This window comes from Ambystoma mexicanum, chromosome 5p (genome assembly GCF_040938575.1).
Source record: "Ambystoma mexicanum isolate Mex_15411 chromosome 5p, UKY_AmexF1_1, whole genome shotgun sequence".
Classification (NCBI taxonomy): domain Eukaryota; kingdom Metazoa; phylum Chordata; class Amphibia; order Caudata; family Ambystomatidae; genus Ambystoma; species Ambystoma mexicanum.
In genome coordinates this window covers 459,468,052-459,490,581 of record NC_090930.1, presented here as the reverse complement: position 1 = coordinate 459,490,581, position 22,530 = coordinate 459,468,052, and the positions used below count along the sequence as shown (strand labels likewise).

The following is a 22,530-nucleotide window of genomic DNA, read 5'->3' as shown; positions in this document are numbered from 1 at the left end:
TTTGCTTAGTATGCACTGCACATTTAACTATCGCTATGGCTACTGGGAGTTGTAGTGCCTTAATAAGCCTGTCCAATAAGGATGCGTTCTGCACCGAAGTGCCAGCTGCTCGGACGTAGCCCCTCCTTTTCCAACATGCTAGCTCTACGTGTACGGTTGACGTCAAATAGGCAGAGTCACTGTACACTGTCACGTCCTGCCCATCATTATTCTTGAGCGCGACAATCAGCGCTGCCAATTCTGTCACTTGCACCAAAAAGTGAGACATAGTCTTGCACTTGCTACAACTTCAAACTCGCTATTTTCTCTGTGTCTGACTACAGCTGCGCCAGAATGCCTTTCTCCAAGTGTTTGATCAATTTTCAAAGATCCATTAATAAAGAGAATTTCCCCTCATGACAATGCATTCTCCTTTACGAGCGGTATATCATCATAAAATTCGATATAATTCGTGCAGTCATGCACATGCTCATGCCTCTACCAGTTGCTTAGTTAAAAATCTGGGAAGGTTCACTATTTTACATCAGACAATTTTAATCTCTGGGTTTGAGATCATCATTTCATATGCCGAAGCTCCCTGGGATGTCAATCTACCCTTGGGTATCTCTAATGTGGCAAAGAAAGCATGTTCTACAAAGGGCGCCATAGGGCAGCCAATCACAATACTTGTAGATTTCTCAATTGCAAATGCGGCAGCTGCCAATGAGTGTTTGCAAGGAAAGTTTCCCTTCATAACTGGGTTTAGAATCCCACTGTAATATGCTAGGGGCTTATACCCCAATGTGGTCCTCCATGTAAGCACTGCAGTCATGACTGCCCCATTTGTGTGTAAAAACAATAAAAACTCCTCTGCATAATTGGGAATTCATAAAACAGGAACTGTACAAATTGCTTTCTTTAACTCTTCAAACCCTCCTTCCATTTCCTCAGTTCATTCTATGTTCTCCTAGTTCACCTGTGCTTTCTTTAGAGCCTGTAAAAGGGGTCTTCTGTACAAACTATAGTCAAACCTCCAGGCTCTCACATAATTACACAGTCCCAAGAACTGTAGCATCTGCTTTACCGAATGCGGTTTTGCAGTCTTCATAATTAGCCTAGTATGTTTCAGACAAGTCTGGTGGAACATAAATAAAGTCAAGTCTTGTGAGTCTTGGTGCAACGGGATTGAGAAAAACACAGTTTTCAAATCGATCACCATGAAATATCGAGCTTCTACTGGGGTACTGCATAGTATCATCACCGGATAAGGAACTAAAGGAAACACTGCCTCTACAATCTGGTTAATCATTCTCATATCTTGGAAAAATAGTCCATAGGCGCCCTTCTGCGAGAACGAACACGGCCCATTGACCTGTTCTTTGGAAAAGGTACCCACTTGAGAGTCGCAGCCACACTTTAGCTCATTGTACCTTTCACAGATGGGAAATATCCATTTGCATATCAGTCTTTGTACCAGCCCACATGGGTAGTCCAACACCCAAATGCTATGGCAATTCCCTTCTGAACAAGAGTACCAATGGCAACCCCATACAAGTGTTTCAGCCTTGTTGGGCCTAATCAGTGAGGTGGTGCTGTGCCTCTCTGAGCACAGTGAGCAAGGGGTCCACATCTGGATCCCCAGGAAACTTAGGGTGACTAAACCGAAGTCGCTTAAACAATGAAAAAATAGTCCATGGGTGCCCCTCTGCGAGAATGAACACGGCCCATTGACTTCTTCCTTGGGAAGGTACCCACTCGAGAGTCCGCAGCCACACCGGTGCTCACTGTACCTTTCACAGATGGGAAATATCCATTTGCATATCAGTCTTTGTTCCACCGACATGGGCAGTACAACACCGAAATGCTATGGCAATTCCCTTCTGAACAAGAGTACCAACAGCAACCCCATACACGTGTTTCAGCCTTGTTGGGCCTCATCAGTGAGGTGGAGCTGTGCCTCCCTGAGCACAATGAGCAAGGGCTCCACGGCTGGATGACCCTAGGAAACTAAGGGTGAATAAACCAAAGTCCCTTTAACAGTGAAAAAATAGTCCATAGGTGCCCCTCTGCGAGAACGAACACGGCCCATTGACCTGCTCTTTGGGAAGGTACCTATTTGATATGCAAATGGATATTTCCCATCTGTGAAAGGTACAGTGAGCTAAAGTGTGGTTGAGGACCCTCGAGTGGTACCTTCCCAAAGAACAGGTCAATGGGCCATGTTCGTTCTCGAAGAGGGGCACCTATGGATTATTTTTTCAGTCTCATATCTTGTATAAATCACCACAGCCCTCCCTTCACATGGTACACCGCAATGTTACACAATAATTCTGATGGTACCAGGATACCTTGTTCCATCAGTGCTGAGATAGTCTTAAAAATCCCTTCATCTGCCTCTCAAGACATTGGGTACTTGTATGCTATGGTATTGGCTTGAACTTTATTGTAACCTCCCATATCCCTTTCAATAGGCCTTTGTCACAAGGGCATGTAGTCCAGAAGGCGCTTGTCACTTTCTCCAAGTCTTTGTCAAAAAGTGCTGGGCACTGCCGTATTATCGCCATGAGCTATGGGTTCTCTCTTTTCTCTATTCTAATCTAATATGTGATACTCATGAAGAACATTACCTCATCATCTGTTGGGTTATCTCTAAACATGTCATTGTCAGTGACTTCAGTCAATGTTCTTCAATAGCTATCACAGTCCTCCATGATCGATCCTCATCATTTGTTCATTCGAGCGTCACCATTTCCGCTCGTACTATGGTTGCATCTAATTTTATGGTGGTGGTCTGTCCCCCCTCTTTGTCCATGGGTAACTGTGGTCTAAACAAAAATTCATCGGGTATTCTCATAGTCTTTCCACTAAGCCAGGTAGCCATGTCAACAGAATGCTCACCCCATAAAGAAAAACCTTGGGCTCCATTGGAACTCCTTGCAGAGCCATTTTCCCTGTAAATGCCAATATAAATTCATCCACATTCATATAATGTATCCCAGGAGTGGAACACACTATCCCTTCATCAGTAAAAGAAATCATCATGTTAAGGGTTGTCATCAAATCTCTTCTCAAAATGTTAACTGGCATCTGTCGTGGATACAATAATGGAACAGACATGTCACACTCTCCTATAGAGACTGATAAGTCATCAGTAAAAGTAACTCGTCTCGTAGCTTCAGAGAACTCTTGAGCATTCATGGCACTTCCCAATAATGGGTATTCTCTCTCTTGTAGAAAGGACCGTATAGGTCTCTCTCTTGTAGAAAGGACCCAGTGTCTAATAAAAACAAAAAAGATATGCCTCCTATAGTCACATCAACCTTTAGTTCCTCTTGAGGGTCTGGTGTCACTGATAGTACTGAACACATCAAGTCGCCCTGTGCGCCGTCCTATTGTGGATACATACAAACCCTTGTACCCGTGAAAGGATTTCCTGCCACCACAGTGACACCCCCTATTGTAGGTGTCAATAGCTGTGCCATGTTTGCATTCTGCTATATCTGCATAGGGACGTGCTGCAATTGTCTTTGCGGTGGATTCATCTGCGCTTGCTGTGGTAGCTGTGCCAGTTGCATTTGCAGCACTTGTGCCCGATACACTGTCTGATCTTGGGAGAACCCTTTGTTAGCTTGTGAACTATATGCTGGAGGATATGCTTGACCCCCTCTTGAGAATTAGCCATTCTGTACATACTGTTGGCTTGCTCATACGCGTGCAGTGTGACCTGTCATCCCACATGTCCAACATATAGGAGGAGCTTGTCTGACTAGTCAGCCTTGGTTGAATCCTACTTGCACATTCTGATTCTCATTCTGTGTGTTCTGAAACCCACCCTGATTATTTTGGAACCCACCCCTTCTTCTATACCCCATGCCTCTACTTTGTGGTACAAACCCACACCGTTCTTGGTACATCAGATGCTGATTAATCGCCTGTGATGTACCCGTTGCTTGCTGTACTCCCAGCCTTTCTCTACTTGCCAATAGCGCCCGTTCTATGGCAAATTTTGATAATTTCTTCTGAACTAGTTTAGCTTCCTTGAGTTTCCTAACCACTTCTAACTTATGTTTTTCCCCTAAAACAGCTGACAGTGATGCACAATTGATAACTATATTTCTGAACATGGTTTTGCTTCCATTGCCACTTGCTTTTTCATTTTCCTCTGTACTTGCTCGGGAAACCCCTGACATAAAATGTGATAAAGTAGTGCTACCATTTTTTCCCACGGTTCCCTCCTTTCAAGAGTCCAACACTCTTGAATGCCATGAATGTAAGCAAGAGGATCCTCATCTCCTTTCATTTTACATGTCATGATTGCACCCATGTCTGACGTGTCAGTATACTGTACCGAGATCCCTCCAGACATCTGCTCTACAATTATTGAACAGCGCTCCATTAAGCACTGTGTTCTGTGCTGTCACACTCAAATAACCTGCTCTCTTCCATATGTTATCAGCTCTTTCCCCAGGAATAGCTGCTAAGAGACATTTAATGCCCCCTATTGCCAGGATATTTCCTCCTGTTATTTTTTCGAACTCATAAATCCATTTTCTCACACCCACTCTTAAACTGGGGACTTTACACCTTGTTTGTTTGTTTTATTTATTTGTGTAGCGCATCGAACCCAGAAGTATCTGGGCACCTTGGAACAGATACAAGAGTTGCATAGCAGGCATGATCATACATTACAGAGAAATACAATGATGCAGTAATTGGAGCAATACGATGCAAGCGAGGAAGTACAATAACGTAGTGATTGCATCAATTGGATACAGGCGAGGAACAGATATAATACAGACATGATAATTATATTTGTAGTACAATAAGAACTAGTAAAGTGTACCATACCATACCTAAGCGGTGGTGAGGTTCTATCGTCACGTTAGTTCTGCTCGGTTAGCCAACTAATAGATTTTCTTCTGAAGTTAGGGAAGGATTGGGTCAGCTTCAGGGATGGTGGGAGTGTGTTCAATAGCTGGGCCGCAATGACTGGAAAACTGCTCCGTCCAGACTTTTTTGGTTTGTACCTGGGGACTACCAGGCATGAGGTATTAGTCGAACTTTTGGTCTGAACTGAGGATCTTGTGATGAATTAGGTATAGCGGAGTTGCATGGTTAAGGGATTTATACGTGATAGACATCGTTTTAAGCTGGATCTTTTCCTTGATGGACAGCCATTTGTCCATTTCTTTTTGCTGAAATATGTTCTCTCCTAGGCATGCTCATGGCAGTCCTCAGAGCATTATTTTGTAGTTTGTTGGTAACATACGTATTAGTGCTCAAGTAGAGTCTGTTACAATAATCCAATTTAGACAAGATGAGGGCTCTAGCTAAGGTGAGACAACTCTCTGTGGAAAGTAGAGGTTTTCAGGCCCTTATCAATTTACCAGTATAGGCTGTGGCCAAGGCCGTGGCATTACCTTGTTTATGTAGGTTCAATGTAGAATCAAGATAGAAACCTAGAGTTCTTACCTCTTTAGCCACTGGGATATTGTTCACATCGATATTGAAGGAAGTATAATTGTGTTAAGTTTATTTAGGTTTGCTTGGGAGCCTAGAATCAGAAGCTCAGTTTTATCATCATTCAGGCAGAGGTGACCATCCATTCCACAATTATTAGACACATTTTGTTCACTAGCAGTATGTCAGTATCATAAATGTCTGTTAGAGGGAGGAGGATATGGGTGTCATCTGCATAGTTAGTGTAGGTGACACCCAGATGGTCCAGTTTATTGAATAAAGGCTTTGTGAAGATATTGTACATGGTCAGTGACACGCAAGAGCCTTGGGGGACTACACATGTAATGGGAATATGGTCTGCTGCTGCTGATGGTGAGAAGACTCTCATGGTCCTATTGTTTAGGAAAGATTAGAGTCATATAATTGCATTCTGAGAGAAATGGGCTGCTGAAGCGAGGTGGTTTCATAGTACTCCATGGTCGACCAGGTCAAAAGCGGCTGAAAGGTTCAACAGAAGTAATAATGCCATTTTCCCATTATCCTTGAGTTCGTCAATCTGGGTTTTCAAATCAATCAATGCTGTTTCGGTGCTGTGTAGAGGTCGGAAACCAGATTGCTGAGTCCCAAGGAGATGGTTCGACTCTAAGTATTCCAGAATCTGTATGCAACCCTGACTAGTATCTTCAGTAAGAACAGGACCCTGGTGATTGGCCTGTAGTTCGTAGGAATAGTTGGGTCCAATTATTGTTTTTTGAGAAGGGGTAGAACCTAGGACTCCTTTAAGTTGCTAGGTACAATGCCTGAGGTGAATGAGGCATTGATTCATTTGGCTATGAATGGTGCCAGGTCTCTGGCGGTGTCTTTGATTATTTGAGCCGGACAGCTATCTCCTTGGCACCTTGAAAGTTTAAGGGATGCAATATTTTTTTTAACCTACTGGACGGAGACTTTAGAGAATTTGAGGCATTGAGATGGCTTGGTTGATGGCTTTTGGGTACTCCAAGGCATATCTACATTTTGCAGGTTTGGAGTAACTAGGTTTTGCAGGTTTAGGCGTTTGTCAGCAATCTTAATTTGAAGTGTAGCTATTTTGTTGGTAAGAACATTCTGAATGTTCGTACTCCATAGTTTGTCCTTTAGGCAAGGATCCTTTGGGGGAATGGTTGTCTCCATTTCTCTGAGGATAACGAAGAGCTCTTTAGTACTAAAGCTAGCTTGATTAATTCTGTTGTTATATGTCTCACATTTGGTACAAAGTATCTCTTCTTTGTATTTTGCCGATAAGTTCAACAAGTTAGTTTTATTCTCCACAGATGGGAGATGTTTCGAAATGGTTTCCAATTTTCTTTTTTCTGCGCATAGAATTTTTAACTGAGGAATGAAACAAGAGTTCAGGTGAGCTTTTGGTTTGCCTTTACTCATTTTAAGTGCACGATGATGTCCAATGCTTTAGTCATAGTAGAGTTGTAGGTATCTACTAGCATGTTTGGGTCGGTTATGTCCTCTAGGGAATTCAAAATAGGGATCACATGTGGAAGGATGGCGTCTGCCATAATGTTCTGTTTGTTCCTCGTGGGGCATGGGGGCACTATTAGGTTAGTTTTAGTTTTAGGGTTTTGACTGAAAGAGTAAAAGACAATAGATAATGGTCCGTCCATGATTGGGGTATGATTGATGTGATTACCGTATCACAGTTGAGATCAGCTACCCAATCTAGGGTCCTTCCTTTGATGTGGATTGGCTGAGTAACTTTGTGGTTAAAGCCATGTTCTGTAAGGGTGTTGGCTATTGCTAGAGCTTGGGGATCGTTAGGGTCATTAAATCCAAGATTGAAGTCTCCTAGTATTAATATTTTTGAGGAAATGTTGGTATTGTCCGATAGTAATGTCATCATGTCTTCCTCAAAGGTGCCAATGGGTTCTGGGGGACTATATATTAGATGGATAGTTATGGTGCATGAGTTCGAGATTGGTATTTTAGCTGTGAGTAATTCACAAGATGAGAAAGTTAGCACAATAGCTAATCTTAGGTCTAGATTGGATTTTGCTATGATGGCAATACCACCACCTGTAGAATCTAATCTGTCAGTTCTTATGATTGAGTAGTTATCTGGTACAGCAAGTAGGGGTGAAGGGCCTGCTGCTGCATGCAACCAGGATTCTGTTATAGCCAGGAAGTCAAGGTTTTCAGCTGTGATTAGATAAGCGAAGTCGGCCGCATGAGCTACCATTGATCTGGCATTAATTAATGCGCTCTCATGTAGGGACATTTGTAGGACTAGCACTTAATTTATCCTGTTTCGGTTTCTTATTATAGTTACTCGCAGTTTTATTTGAGTCTTTGCTAGGTGCGGTACGATTTTTAGGAAAGGTTGGTGGTGAGTTTGTTGGGGTGGCCTAAAGCAGGAGCTCATATTGAGTTAAGAGTCTAGAGCGGAGTCTGTTATTTCTGACTTTGGTGGGGCATGGAAGTCTAGTTAATGTCGACTGGATATGGGGGCCATTAGAGCCCGGGATGGGGTTGGTGCCACTTAAATGAACTGTGTTGAGAATTTTGGAGTCTAGGCAAAGCTTAGGTAAAAAATTGGTTGGCTTTATTGATGAGTCCAGATGGTTGTAATTAAGCAAGGGTAGAAAAGGTGTGGCCTTAATACCTTGTAGCAGGTAATTAGAGCTATTCATGGTGGGGCTGTGGTAATACGCAGGTGTTCGGTATCTATATGGAAGGTATTGTTGGGATCCAGGATTGAGCCTAAAAGCAGTAACAGTAATACTAGCAAGGCATACATATTCAGTGGGGACAACTAGGGCGTCCTAACTCACATGTCTAAACAATTTAGGTAGGTACAGTGTCCGAGACGGAGAACATAGGGCAAGCGTAATGCAATATTGCTTTAGGTATGAGCAGAAGCAGTCTATGAAAGACCTAGGTTCCGGTATAACTAAGCAGTGTTGAGGCAATAGGACTCTAGGGGTAAACTTGGTAGTATACAGGCTGCAGAGCTATTATAATGGGCTTATAGTCATACTGGCAACAAACATACAGAAATCCTAGACAGTGATAGTTATGTTTAAGTCTTCAAACAGTGAAAGGCAATAATAAAATAGCATGGCTCCTCAATGAGCTCAATATCAATCTAGCTTACATACGATCTGGAGCATGCTAGGTAATGCAAGGACTGGTATCATTAGAACTATATTAGGGGACAAGGTAACATTTTGGCAACGTTAAAGAAAAAGACCTAATGCAGCATCAAGTTTGTAGCAAGTGACTCATGAAAAAGGAGCTGATAACAAGTTAGTGACTCAAGTAGGGCTGTGAGCAAACACTGTGAGACTTGTGCATGGTTGTAATCATAAGCATACTATACAGAACAGTACATAGAGAGAAGGCGTGTGACTGTAGCGAATAGTGCTAGACACATGTAGCGATGCAGAGACCAAACAATGATACAGTAAAAGCGTGCACGCAATTGTTCTGTTGTGGTTGGGGATTGACTAGTGGGCCTAGTAATGTGGATGCGTAGGCATGCTAGCCTTTTTAGTTGGTGCTGATAGGTCCATACAGTCTTCTCCAAAGATAACAGGCGGTAGGGAGTGGAGCTCGTGAATAATTTGTTATGCAGTCTGACAACGTACATGCCATGGAGAAGTTGTAAAAAAATGGATCGATTTATTAATGTTTTAGTCATTTGGTATAAACAGCTTAGCAGGCACATTAAGAAATCCTCTTACCCTGTAGATGGAGGGAGTGGGGAGCAGGGTTGCTGGCCCCTCTGCTCCTCCGGTACCGAAAGGCACAGACAGGCCTATGCCTTAGTAGGGTGCCTTGTTAGGGGGCCAGTTTGCACCTCCCGGCTGCATGCCCTACAGGAAGTAGGTGCTCTGGGCCAATGCTGGCGAGGCTCGTCATGGAAGGTTGCCAGGCAACCATATAAACATCCATGTCAGCGGCCGTTTTACGCTGCTCCTTGTGTGCTTACAGAGAAATGGGGCAGAAATAAGGCCAATAGTGCTTTTAGGTACACACAAATGTGTCTGAGCCAATTATTCCGAGGTGCTGAAGCGGGATATGCACCCTCTTACCCTGCACCCTTAAATGATCCTTGTCCATCCGCGGCCATGGAATATACTGTGGTCTCACTCCTCCTTTTTCCAATAAGGGAAACTATGTAAACCCTAACCAGCCATCAGTTCCCATTGTCTGCTTATCCAGTAGGGACAATGGTTCCTGACCGTCTCCTCCCTGGCAGCAACCTCAACCTGCTCACATATGGCGATGATACTCTCTTCTCAGTATATGATCGTCCTTTGGGGTGCACTGGATATGCTATGGGATCTGGAGTTCTATCCTTTGGTTGCTCTAGATCAGACCATCTTACTTCCTTGTCTGCCAGCAGGCTTCCCTCGGGGGCACATGCACCTCACCCCTCTTCTCCATAGAAGGATTCCCTTTCCTTGTCTGACATATCTAGACCCCAACTAGCGTGACTCTCGTCTCCTTCACCTTTATCTAAGGTCAGTCTGATTAAGAATAAGGCTCTATGCTCGAGACTAAACAGATTTTCCTCTTCGCCTTGTGATTGAAAGACCAATGTGTGATCTCCTTTCACTCAGCTTCCTGATTTACTACCTTTCATTAATTCTTGATTCTCAATTCTACCTCCAATGCTTCCTATATCAAAGTTCTCTTCTAAGGCTACTCTGGATGGCCCTGACGTTGCTCCCTGTTACAGGAGAGACTCCTCTATACTGCCCCATGTTATTGCTGGACTTGGTTCCATTACCTCCTTTTGAATGCAGTCAATATTGTGTTCCCGCTGTCTTCTCTTTCATTTCAATTCTTCATCTGATTGCCTTTGCTTTCTTGCCTCCATCTAACTCTTTCCCTCTTCCTGTCTTATCTCCTCTCTCCTTGCGCATGCTCTCCTTTCTTCCTCTTCTCTTTTCCTTTCTTGTCCATCCCATTCATCTATTGCTCTCTGCCTGTTGTCATGCTTCCTTTGCTCCTCTGCTTTTTCTTCTTTCTTTTTTTGCTCCTCCTGATACATCTGTTCCCATTGCCGTCTGCTTTTTCTTTTATGCTCATCTTCCTTCAATCTTTTTTGTGTTCCTTGTCTTTTCTATCCTGTTTGTTCTGATCTTCTCTTTGCCTTACTTCCTCAATGCTCTTCCCATCTAGCTTGAGTAATATCTGTCCTCCCATCCATTTGTTCTGTACGAGCGCTACCTCATCAGCTTTATCCTTCTCTCCTTTCCATCTCTTAGGGGCTGATTAATGGAATTATTTGCACTGAAATACAGGGATTTGTGCACCATTCTGCCCGCAAATCCCTGTTTAACAAATGGGGATTTGCAGGCAGATTGGCGCAAATAATTCCATGAATCAGGCCCTTAATCTCTCGTTCTTCCTCTGTCGATATATTCGATTGCTTGATTTTGTTTGTCCTGTAAGATCTTAAAGATCTCCTCTTTTCTCTTACTCTCTTCTGGACTATCGTCACTGCTATACACAGGCAGTTCGTATATTGGATTACTATACCCTGTCACTGCTTTCATTTCCTTTAAAGGTTACAATGCTACATCTTCCGTACTATCACCATTTACTTCTGGCGAGGTAAGCGGAGTAGAAGGCTAGACACCTTCCCCCTTACACTGATTAAGCATCCACTCTTCAGGTGCCAGATCCTTTCTTGCTTCCTGCTACATTTACCAGAGCTCTAAAATAGCTAACCTTATCTTCAATTTTAGCTCACCTGGTATCCACAGGGACCCCACCCAACCGGGTTACTCGCTGGTATGCTTCTCGGCTTTGCCCAGATGTGGTCTGCGGGGAAGGTTCTGCCTGAAAATACAGGAGGACTGTGTTCAAGGCTGACTGACCGGGGTAAGTATCCTCCCTCCACCCCCGTATGATTTCAGCCCCTCTGGGAACCTCTCCTCACCTCGTGGTAGAGTTAGGTGTGCTCTCCGTCCTGCCTTCTTTGCAGGGGCGCGTTGTCTTTCATGGGCGTGTGCGGTCCAGTTACTTCACTGACGCCGGCCCGTTTGATATTGTTCAGGTAGGTCTTATTGCTGTTCTTTAGTTTTGTTGCTATCCTGCATGCCTTTCTTTGTTTAAAAATGTCTCTTTTTTTCTCCGTTAGGTATGTGGAGCTTCAGCGCGGAAAACTGGCTTGGTTGAGCCCTGCTGGTAAATGATGGCGTATTAAGAGCGCTATGATATGCGCAGCGCTGCAAAGTTTTGCATTGCTAACCTGTGTTTTCCTTCCTTGTAGGTCACGGTATTCTTCAGCGCGAGTGGAATGTCCGGAGTGGTGCCAGCAGAGAGGCGACCAGCCAGTTAAGCCTTTTGAGCAGTTCGTAACTTGCAAATGTCTCTACTGCTTTCTTTAATGTTGCCTCTATCTTCCTCTTTCAGGTGGTTCTCCCCGGGAGGCGTGCAAATTCATGGAAGCTGTTCTCAGTAGCTGCGATTGGCTAAAGATGAAGACTGCAGGTAAGATGCTGCTGCTAATAATGTTCCTTTTGCGACCTTGCAGGTTCTGCTTCTCCGACTCACACATGCTTCTCAAACAGGAAAGTTAAGAAACGACAGTTGTATCCGCCCAGCAGGGCCTGACACAAATGGGCCCCCGCACATCTTCACCTGGGCCTGGTCAGGATGCCAAACAAAGATTTGAAAGCAGGCAGGGCCGAGTGAGTCCATCTTCTTTGTGATGTCTTGAGTACCATCGAAGTTGGGTAAAAATAATATTTACTACTACTGCGGTTTGAAGTGGCAGGAATATATCATGAAGCGCCATATAAAAGGTCACCATATTACTGATGTCATCCAGCACACAATTGCCTTGGGCCATAGTCTGAATGTGAGGACAGCCAGGGAGCGAGCATTGAAGTATTACGCAATGAAACAGGATTTTTGTTTTTTTAGCAATGACTGTAGAAATCTTTATCTGCATCAAGTCATAAGGCAATGACGTGTGTGAAGGGGAACGTGGTATGTAACATCCCTGGTTGCCCCTGAGCTCGCTACATTATTCTCCACCTCTCCACCTATAAACCCAGTTAGCCAGCGCGGCATCCACACAAGGCACAATTGATATTCACATAATGCATGTTTTGCAGAACTTTCACCTGCAAATTGAAATACAAACGCAATCATTAGTGCAGATTCCACGAGAAGCTTTCACAGTCTATCAATTAGATTTCCCTTTCCAGCAGCATCTAAATCAATTTAATATGATTAGTTACTTTGGCAGATTACATGCTGCCGTACAAAACCTTCACACGCAGAAATGTGGGGTAATTCAAACAGGCGGTAATGGATTATGGGACTGTTCCCAGCGTCTAGAAACTTCAAATTATTTTATTCTCTATAATTTGTCATTATGCACCTCAATCTGAAAGGCACGGCTGGTGCGGTGGCAGACACCGGTGATTAAAACAGATCACATCCCTTTAGCAGACGCAGAGATTGGGCCAGAATAATTTTCACTGCATACTGTAACAAGACCACACACAGCTCTGATTGCACGTCCTCGCTTTCAGATGATTTTTCGAAGTGCACCTAAAGGTTAACTGCTCTACACAGCCATACCTAGCAGTAATCATTCATCACACTCTTAAATCTTAGACATCGGTTAAATGCATGGGATGCCGACGAGTAAATCAGCCAATCAGAACAGCTGCTTGACCATGTCTGCCAGCTTCACAATATTATTGGTGGCACCCAGAGGGGCTGGAGGTGAAAAAACAGACACATGATTGCAGTTTGGTTGCATTTAAAGAATTCTGCATGTTGTATCAAAGATTACTGACCACTCTTTTGTTTTACTGGGTCAGGTGATGCATTCATATGGCTGGAATGTTGAGCTCTGACTATAAATAGTTTGTCCACGAATACAAGATTTTACTGCTACTACATACCCGCCCCTAGTGGTAATTGTCCTCCTTTTAAGTAGTGCTGAGAGAAATTTTAGCTGGTCCGACCGTCCGGATACACTTGAGAAATTTGCACAGGTTGTGCTTTTTGCAGATTCCTGACAGGCGTTCCGCCGGGGTAAACATGTTGCAAGCTCCGCTGTTTCACGTAGGGTTTCAACAATGTTTAGTGCCACTGGGCATTCGCTCAAGGGCATACATTCGGAAAGAAAGCACAAAACAGTACACCAAAAGATTCCGGTTTTGCATTATTCGTCTGCTGACACGTACATTTGTGCATGCTTCTTCACGACAACATCACACACACATGCACAGGACACGGGACTTACCTTAGGCTTGTATCTGTCGAGTAGAGCCTCTGTCTTTCTCTCCCTCGTTCAAGATCTCAGCCAGCACGATGAGAGCATGCGTCACTGCCTGGCTGCTCCCTTCGTTCTGGAAACAAAATGCAGGCTGAGGCTGCTGTGCAGGGGCACGTGCAGTTTGTTCCCCGGGCACGTTCCAAATGCGCAGGTGCTGGGCAAATAAATGTACCTTTCAGTCTGCAGAAGAACTTTTACTTTGGCATGCATGCAGAGTGACGGCTGCAGCAGCCTCACAGCCTGCAGATTTTTGCAAGGTTTGTGCATGACCCAACAAACACTTGTATTCTGGGGGGGTAAATGCCATTCTATCCCCCACCCTAAATATGTGGGGGGATTTGTTCCCCCTGTTTCTTCCATGTCCTACGCCCATGTTGACCGTGTCTCCCCACCCAATTAGCCCTACATCTCTATTCACTGGTGCCTTCTGCTATTCCGATTGTATAGGCACATACTTATCGTAGCTCAGGTCTGCACATCCACTCCTATTTCCATCCTCAACTCACAGGACAGGAGACTGTATTTCAGGCTGTTTTGCAGCATTTAATTGTCTTGAATTAATAAACTTGGCACTCATGATGTTCCTTACTCGCACCTTGATAAGGGCTGATTCAGCTTCTCACGTCCACTGTTCATCAAGGATAGATAACCAGTTCATGGCTGCTCCATCATTTGACAACAGGCCAGACAGCTATTTCAGGCGTTTCCTTGATCTTCAGCTGTTTTCTTGCTGCGCCACATCCCTCACATCCTACTTTCTTCACGGATCTGAGCATACTAAATATTTGACACCTATGTCCAGAATTCTATATAATGGTGACACCGCTTGTAGACTCTTTCACTACGTATAGCCAGCCTTTATGATTTAACCTACTTACGTTACAGCATCTGTACAGCAATAAAATGGCTTGCATTTTCTGCAGAATTCTTCACACATGCAATATTTGTTCTGCATATGAAAGTCTTCTCTATTCTTTACTTCGTCATCAGATTCTAATAGGTCTATGCATCTTCTTCTTCGAACATTCTTCTCAGTGCGTCATGCTCATTTCTTGTGACGTCACCAGCCTCGTTTCTTCTTATCTTCATATTCCTTCAGGAACCTCCTCCAAGAGATTGTCATCTCTGCGAGGGTACATCACATAAGGTCTTCTCAATGGATAACTTGTCTCAAAGACTCTTTGTGGGATAGGCGCCATCACTGGTGTTGCGCACGTAGCAATTTTCGGCTTCCAACATATAGGCACAATGAGGCGGGACTTCCTGCAGAGGCATTCACCTGCTCTTCTACAGCACACTATAAATAACTAATTACAATTACAATTCTAATCCAGTATAAGTCCAGGAAGTGCTCCAATTCACATGCTACATCAATCCTTGGCATGATATTTATGCAGGGCAGGCTGAACTGAACCATAGCCAAGTGTACTTGTGAATTTACAAACTGCATTGCAGGTTTTCCGAGTATGGACTCTGCTCTTACCATTTGACTAGCCTGAGAATATGTGTTCAAGAATCTCAGCCCTACGTAGTCAGACTCTTTGACCTGATCAAGCAATGTGTCACCATTGGCCTATCAGAACAGCTTAATTAGTTCACATTGTTTTTGCAAAGACTGAGGGAAGACAAAGAAGTAACTACAACATCCTCCATAAACAGTAGATGAGGAATCATGTCAGCTACTAAAATTGGAGCATCTGTGGGTACTTTGTCTAGAATGCTGAACAAAGTGTTTATGAAAGGATAAACCAGTAATGGAGCCTGGATGCAGCCCTGGTGCACACACTTGTGGATGGGTGTTTGTCAAGTCCCCCACCATGGTCCAGCACATGGCTGCCGTGTTGTTAGTATATTGAGTATTTCCCGTAGTTTTCTAGGCAGAACACCATAAAAGGCAGATTTAAGTCCTATGAAGCAGACCTATAGGCTGGTTTGTCTACATTTTATTTTCTACAAGCAATTTACAGGCAGGAAGATTCAGTAGCTTTTTGCAATTGAGTTTTCTAGAATGCTGTTGACATTCTGACATGCCTATTGAGTAAGAGGGGAGGTATCTATTTCAATAAAGAGAAATAGGTAGGCAGGGATGTTTTGGATTAATTCGTTTTTAACAAATGAAAGTCTTATCCTGGGCCCACAAACATTTTTCAATCAATGGTGCATGTGTGCCCAGGGTAAACGAAATATACATATGATGATGTGCGTTTTTTTAAAAAGTCTTTATTTCTATACCTGTAGCATTGAAAATTGAGGTGGCTAGTATATTGATCATGTTTTATCATTGACACTGGAATTTCATTGATGTATATCTTGGTTAATATTGAAATTGTTTCAGGTATTTCTATTTTATTAGTAAATAGACCTTGTGTGCAAGCCTGTGTGTTTCTCCTCCAGAAAGTGAAGGGGGCTGTAGGGAATCAATACTGTTAAACTGGGGTTCTAAGATTCATAAAATGAACTTTATCAAATAAAGAAAAATTGTGCTCACTTGGTTTGTGGTGGGAGGAAAGCTCCCCTGAATTAGATGGTGCCTGATTAAATCATTCTACAATAAAACTACAAAATGGAGATTCAATTTCTTTGATGGAGTTGTGTGGTGGTGATATTTTGAAAGAAATGGTAAATGCATGTAAGCTTTCAGGTCACAAGACAACACTATACTCCATTGAACCCAAAGATCAGCACTGAGGACACTACAGACAGCCAGCTAAAGTGCAGAGAATGGCCATGCAAAAGAAGTGAATGTGCCTAAAAATGTACTGAAAGTTGGGACAAAGGTTGATCTGGGTAGCTTGTACACCTGTAAATCCTTTTATAGTATAATAGCATTTAGGAAAGATTGTATAGCTGAAGTGCACATTTGCGCTGTCTGGAACTCCCTGAAAATTGAACTAAATTGCTCTTTTTTGTCATGTTACGCTATCAGGAATTTTTTTGTAACACACAATATCACCAGCTCTCACTCAAAATACCATATGCTTCTGCTATTTTAGAAAATATTTAAGGGCAACAACCCTGTCTTGGGCTCAGCATTGGTAAGACTATAAGCCTTTCATAGTGCCAGGGCATCTGGGCATGATGAAACCATTGCCAAACAAAAGACAGAGGACAATGCCTTCTATTATATCCCCCGTGCTCCAAGCATCCACAAATGGACAGGCTCTACTGAAAATAAAAGCTGGAAGGTAAGAAGCAGCACTTTTAATTGAGGGTGTGTTTCCTACTATGTCTACCTTGTGAGCAAAATCCATAGCCAAGCTTGCTCACAGTTCCTGAGGCCTGCCAGGACATTTATGGGGATTTGCATAGTTTAGATATTGTATATCTTTCTTGACTTGGGCTGCAGCTGCCTTGTCTGGGTAATGGAGGTCAACAAATGAATCTTAGGCCAAAACATGGGTTTAGTGTCTGGCTAGCATATTCCAATGTCACATGTTCCTTGAGATCACCCCGGCTAGAGTAAGTGCTCTGACCTTAATGGGAGACTCCCCCCAAGCTCTCGGCTTACCTAAGATCTAGCACCCTTCTATGCAACAGGGAAGATCAGCTACTGAAATGGAGCCCAGAGGATGTCTCCTCTCATCTCTTTCCAGTACCGATATTATGCCCTTGCTACATTGATTCAAAACTGGACTCAGGGAGCTCAGAGTGCATTTCCCTTCCCAACTCAATTGCACAGCTTTATCAATGTACAACCCTTCCACCTGTTACCTTACTCAAAGGTTCTGCAACACGTCCACGTTTCCTGTCGCACCTTGCACATATGTATAGGCATAGGGAGGTTGCAAGGCAGAAATACTTCAGGGAGAGAGGCAAAATGCATTGCATAACATAGTGTTGATAACTTGCATTTCATTGTACCAATGTCTCAGAGACAACAATGACTAACTTTGTAAAGAAGAAGAAGGTATTTACTTATCAAAATTCTTTGTTACATTCCCGCTAGAATGACACAATATTCCAACGTATTTGTCATCTTCAAAATGACTCTCGGGTTATCTCTCCAAGTTCACATAGAATTCAAACACATTTGTCTGTCTGGTAAATAACAAGTCTACATTAACACACTAAACATGAGATTTCAAATACATGTCAACACATTAAGCCCTGTCCAACCGCACATGGGGTTTAAATCACTTTTCTTTTGACAAAGGCTCGATACAACCTTATCATTTCTGCTAAAGAAAACCAAAGTCCAAATACAATGCTCATATAGGGGAACAATATATGTAAGCATTCAAACCCTACTCCATGGTAAATCAATAAAGCATCAATAAAGCAATCATTGCATTTCAGGAAATTCATCATAATACAATGCACAGCGCAATTCACTGTATCAATCAAAAAGAGACCAGAATGATTGCAAATTTGTCAGACAAGTAGTCCCCATTGCAATATTATCCCAATCATGACTCAAAGGTGCATTCTAGAACATACACCCCGTGCTCCCCAGGACAGGATCTCTGCATAACACTGTCACAGCAAGCTAGCCAGCCAGCTGCATAGGTGCTGTCATAGTATTTATAGGGTCTATAGCTTGAAAATTCGGTAACCATCAAAATGCTGTCATTCGGCGAGCAGGCCCTCTTCTGCTGATTCTAAAACTGTATAGCTTGGAAGTTCCTTCCCTCATTTGAGTGATGTAGGTAAATAATTTGCAAAGTACCTCTTCTGTAGCAAGTTGCTAAATGATCAGTCCATAGCAATTTGCCGACATATCTTTGTTGGACTTAAGTCAAGGACTCTAAATAATACTTGTGTTGGTCCTGTCTCTAGGCAGTCTGTGTTTATTTCCTTAATATGGAGAATAGAGTGGATTTTACCAGTGTAGCATGTATGCATATGGGGTTCTTGCACTGACCTGCTTAAAACTACATATGTAAGCATGTTTGCCTGGATGCATGTCTGAATGAAGAAGCTGTTTATACTGTTAAGCACTATTCTATAATACAATTGTTACATAAATCAATGAATGAAAGGTAAGCTATAAAAACACTTCTTGCTATGTAGCTACTTTGCAATATGAGGCGAATACAAGCCTCTAAGGGCATAACGCCCTTTGAGTACACTTCTGCTAGTTTCTAGCACTACATTGATAGTCTAAATATTAGGATATTGCAGTATAGACTGCCCTTTCAAGAATTAATCACACTCTTTGCTTCAAGACATTACATTCTATTCAGCCTTATCTAGCTAATGCAGGTGTACTATTGTGAGGGGAATTCTGACATGAAATGGGATCTCAGGTGCTGCTCCTACCCGGCAGGGCAGAATGGGAGAAATCCCATGTCACCACATATAGATCTATTTTCTGTTGCTGTTTTTTACAGTTTATTTGCCTGATTAGGAATCCTACATATGACACATTATGGCTGCTTTATGATGCTGAAACTTTATACATTAAAGCTAAATGACATATTGAAATGTCACATGCTATAACTTGATATAAAATGATTTAACCAGATATTACAAGTAGGAAACGACCTTTTGTCCCAGGAAAAAATAAAAAATGGGGGTGAATAATGGAAATTAAACTAAAAATAGAAGTGAAAAACAAGCAAAACTCAGGCCGATACCAGTTGACATTTACTTTGCTTTGGGAAGAGAACACATAGATAACAGCAGACAAACATTACACAACATGTCCTTACAGCTTAAAAACATCACATAGCATAGGATAACACAGTGTAGACAATACAGCACACCGTGCAATTACTCATCATATTATATAAATAATAATGCAGGCTAGCAAAAATATCACCTCAAAGGTAGCATGGCCCTCGAAATATTTCCGAATGGGTGTCACCCCTACACCCACACGTCTTTCTCTCACATATGCTCTGTTTCTAACTCAGACGGGTTTTGCGAGTTACACAAGCATGCTCATTACGAATGCATATATGATAAACAGGTGTTGATGGATTGCATAATACGTTACTTGACGTGTTGCAGGGTCTGCATAATAGGTAACTTGACTGCACCTTATAATTGCCTCCTTGGTTTCTTCAGAATAATACCTGACATTTCATTGGAATTGAGGAACAGCAAGACTTTTTTCAGTCTAGGTTATTAACATGCCTCGGATGCTTATTATTTAAACACACTATACATGTTATTGTGGTTCATCGTAATGATCCAGTGCTGTATGCCAGAGACTGAGATGCGCTCTCCACATACTGTCATTGACAGTGATCAGTTCCTTAGAGATAAGGTAGTTCACTGATATCCTCTAAAGAGAAATGGGAACTGAAAGAATGCCAGACAGGACAACCTTGGACAAGCAGCAAATCATTATATAGTAGAAGAAATACCAGTGAGGCAAATCCCTTCTAGCACACATCGGATCCAGGTCAGAGGTGCAATTATCTAGCATGAATCCTTTTTTCTACTCTTGCACAAAGCAAGAACCTTCATCAAACACTCATTTATTCACAAAGTTCAATTAAGTGGCACCTATCTTTGCATTCTGGTTTATTAAGCACAGGCTACGAGATCAACGTGACAGATGAGGAAGAATCTCAAATGGTTATGTGTCGCTTAACAAAGCACAAACCTAGGTTACTTCGGTATCCAGAAATTACACTTAACTATCTGCAACCTTGCCCTCTGGAATAGGTCACATTGAGTGCATAGGAATAGTATGTGATCGCTCATCCCTGAATCCCTGAATCCTTAAGTGTGCCAGATAACAGGGTATTTTCCAGGATATATTCAGCTGGGCGTTGGGCCATACCATCTGCTATCGTTTAGGCAGCTGAGCTAAAGGCCAGAGCAAAGACCAGTCATTACTATATTCTGTGCCACCTCTACCAACTGGCATAGGTCACTGAGATTACTGACTCTTAAAAATGCATTTTGTTGGCTAGGGCACTTTCATTGAAGAAAGATTAATACAACAAACTGGAGCCATCAAGCATAGAAAAAAGCAGAGAAAAAAAGACCCAGAAAAGCAAGCCCCTGTTCACTTTCCATTGCAGGGAGTCTGCACTAAGTCAGGCTGCACTGCAATCGAAGTCGTCAATGAGAGAAAGATCATTTTTTATTTTTTAGTCGCTTCGGGGAGAAGAGCAGGAGTAGGAAGGTGAAAGGGAAGGAAGTGCTAGGGCAGTTCAACAGAACTCCTAACTATAATTTCCATAGCAGTGAGTAATGACTGAGGTAGCTGGAAGTGCAGTGGCAATGAGCAATGAGCACTGGGAGTGGTAGTTATTTTTTTATTTTGTGGGCCACTGGGGAAGGAAAGCAGGAGAAGAGAAGAGAATGGGAGGCAATTGAGGAGGAATTTTGTCAGCCACTCTGACTCGAAATGCGGGCATGGCTTTGGTAAAAAACCTCCCACATTCAGAACTCCCTGATTGGCTGAGATGGCATGTTCTGGTGCAAATTGTCCCAATGCATCAGGCACACATCAGTTAAGCAACATTACAGTTATTAATTTATTGTTTTGAAAAGCACCAACCAATACACAGATTATTTGTCGCATCCCAAGTGCAAGGAGGTAAGAGCAGGTGGAAGGGGGCTACAATGCCCGATCTTTACGTGTCCACGCCATTGAAATCCACAATCTTATCATCGAACATAAACTTGACCTCCTGGTAGTCAGAATCCTGGCTCCACCAAGCCTCTGGCCCGCTGCTGACACTTGCCATCCCACCAGACTACACCATACTCAGAACTGACAGATCCCACTGACACAGTGGTGGCGTTGCCATCATAGCTAAAACATCTCTCCAGCTAAGAGCCTGTCCCATTGATAATACTACAGGCTACGAAATACTCTTAGCGAAATTTGCCCCTAATCAAAAAACCATTGTCAACATTGTGGTAGTCTATAGATCACTCAGCGTCATTAGCCATCCTGAAACCGACATCCCTCTATTGCTAGCTCCGCTGATCAAACCTAAAATCAAATGTGTCATCCTAGGAGACATGATTCTCGGGTTCAACGACCCACAAGACCGTAAAGCAGAAGCCTTACAGTCTGCATAGAAAGACATGAATTTTACTCAACTGGTAAACGATCCCACCCATATCAAAGGTAGAACCCTCGATTGGATCATTTCCCTCAACATTAACACAACCATAGACTCAATCACCCCTCTAGACTGGACCGATCGCCACAACGTCAAATTCACCCTCACTTCTGAAGAACCAACCCCCTGCACATCCAACACCTACGAAATGAGAAATCTGCGCAAACCTGACAACCTTGTCCCAACACTTAGCAAATCACTAGACACCATATCAGTCACCAGTGATAACCCATGTACACTTGCTGACTTCTACCATAAATGTATCATCCATTAACGCCCTAGCACCCCTTACCACAAAAACGAAACGCTCAGACAAACAAACCTGCTTCTGGTTTAACGACGGCGTAGATAAACTAAGGAGAGCCAAACGTTCTTTAGAGCACACCCACAGAAGACATCCCTCCTCTGAGTCGCTGTCAACCTACCACGCAGCTAATAAAACTTACAAAACTGCCATCATTAATCACAAAGTCAATGCCTACAACACAAGGATTAGCAACGCTGCCTCAGACTCCAAAGAACTGTTTGCGATCCAACGAGAACTGGAAAACCCCACCGCAACCACAGAAATCACCAACTCCAGCAAAGAATGGTGCACTACCATTCAAGACGCCCTTGCTGCCAAGATCACCCTTCTGCAAAATAAAATTCTCCTAAAAAAGCAAGTACTAGCTGATAAACCAACTCTTAGCGACTCTCGCAAACCCTACCACCAAACTCAAGGCCTCGAATTGCAAAGGTGACACTGCGCAA

At 42.9% G+C, this 22,530-nt stretch overlaps 1 protein-coding gene across 1 annotated transcript in view; it reads right to left on the bottom strand.

Moving 5' to 3' along the window:
- Positions 1–22,530, bottom strand: part of LOC138481016 (sodium- and chloride-dependent neutral and basic amino acid transporter B(0+)-like) — an 839,328-nt gene that overhangs the window by 109,605 nt on the left and 707,193 nt on the right. The window lies entirely within an intron of this gene.